This window comes from Olea europaea, unplaced genomic scaffold, assembly GCF_002742605.1.
Source record: "Olea europaea var. sylvestris unplaced genomic scaffold, O_europaea_v1 scaffold555, whole genome shotgun sequence".
Classification (NCBI taxonomy): domain Eukaryota; kingdom Viridiplantae; phylum Streptophyta; class Magnoliopsida; order Lamiales; family Oleaceae; genus Olea; species Olea europaea.
In genome coordinates this window covers 347,668-349,712 of record NW_019263883.1, presented here as the reverse complement: position 1 = coordinate 349,712, position 2,045 = coordinate 347,668, and the positions used below count along the sequence as shown (strand labels likewise).

Below are 2,045 nucleotides of genomic sequence, written 5' to 3'. Positions count from 1 at the left end.
GATGAAAATGATTATTTTCATAATGAAATGTGAAAAAAATGGTGAAAATGTCAAAAAATAAATGGTAGAAACATTTTGCACAATCATATTAAAAGCTGGAAAGCTTTTGTGTTAATTACCTTTCTATATCACTCTATTCTAAAAAAATAACTTTTAATTTTTGAATGTTCTACAAAACGAGTTCTTGTCAATTTGTAATAATTTTTTAATTAATTAAGCTGTCTCGTCCACAATTAGCAATAAAGAGAGGAAATTACAGCCTGGCCGGTATTTAAAGATCCAATTTCATAAACCAAGGATTAAGTTTCATAATACAAAAATCAGGTTTTAATTAATATTTTATTATGCTTTAAATAAATATTTATTCATCTTGAATGCTTCCGCTTTTAACTTGAAAATTACAGAGAGAAAGTTTTCAAAATAGTAAACAATCTCTTAGAAATTGTAAAATCTTCGAACATACCCCCTATCAATCAATAAAACCAAATTGATTTTTACCCAAATTTCACAAAAATATCCTACTTCATTTCAATCGACAGTCAAACCTACTACCTCATTCTCTCATGGTACCTAAGCAAAATCTCTAAAGTCGCGCAGTTCTGTTTGCTTTCCAAGAAGATCGAACATGGAGGGAAGGGTTGGTATCGGTAATCTTGTAAAATGGCCATTACGAAGAGTTGTGACCGGAAATCTCGATCCATTTTCGGCGACACATCTAGAAGTGAACTAGGAAAGAGAAGAAGCCCGAAAGTAAAAAAGAGAGTTCGTGAAGAAATCCCCAAAACGCCGACTGACTCGTGAAAATCAAAATCGAAAACTGTAAGTTGATTTTTTTTTTCCTTTGAGATTATGGGTAATTCATTTTTCTAATTAATTTGGGTGAGTATGAATAGCATATTGTCAATTTGTTAGGAAATCTTTCCAATGATATTTATGTGAACAATGCGCGAAATGTGGATTGTGCCCAATATTATGAACTATCTTCAGATTGTGAGATGTTTTCGTGTGGCCACCCTGATTTGTGTGACTAATGCCTGAAATGTTTGTGACCAAGATAATGAAATATCATTATATTGTGAGATGTTCTAGTGTGCTAGATTTTGGTGCTTGCATAGGCAATCTCATTGTAAATGCTATGATGGGGGGATTCTGGGAATCAATGCAATAACTATATTGTAGCATAAATGAAATCATACACCACACTATTTAGGAATATGGATTGTGGCCAATATGAGTGTGACCAATATAGGTTGTGACCAGTATTATTTGTGTGAACAATGCATGAAATGTAGATTGTGACCAAGATTATGAACTATCTTCATATTGTGAGATGTTTTCGTGTGACCAATAAGGATTGTGACCACCCTGATTTGTGTGACCAATTCGTGAAATGTGGATTAAGACGAAGATTATGAAATATCTTGATATTGTGAGATGTTTTCGTGTGACCAATATGGATTGTTACCACACTAATTGTGGATTGTGATCAATATTAAGAACTATCCTTAGATTGTGAGATATTTTTGTAATGGTTCGTCGACAGTAAAATGTTCTTGATTTCGTGCACAATGTAAATATGATGTGATCAATTTGAGAATCCGACATGTTTACCCTCTCTTTACTGTGATGCAGGAATGGAAGTATATTATCCTGAGAGATTGTTGATTTTCGGGTAAAATTACAATCAATACGAAAAAGACTGTTTTGTCAAATTTCACATCGAAATTCACTGATGAACAACTGGCTATCCTAGCAGACACATGCTTTTCATACTACATGGAATGCCACGAAATCATATTGCAGCCCCAATTGATGCTAGATGAGCTAGGCTGGACATTGCTACATTACTCTTTAAACATAAAGAGATCAAGAGGTCGACAACACGGGTGAAGCCAAGGGGAGAGAGATTGAAATTGAATGATTATAGAATTTTAGTTTAGTGGCTAGTAGATTTGCGATTTTTTTGATATTTTGAAATGTTGGGAACAGATAAATGGAAATTTCGAATGTTTACGTTAATGCAATAGTGGAATTGCATTTGATCA

General features: G+C 33.4%; 1 long non-coding RNA gene across 1 annotated transcript; it reads left to right on the top strand.

Annotated features, from left to right (window-relative positions):
* Window positions 1-2,045, top strand: LOC111389062. Its single transcript, XR_002701670.1, has 2 exons — window positions 1-819; window positions 1,633-2,045. It is a non-coding gene; the product is annotated as an uncharacterized LOC111389062 (long non-coding RNA).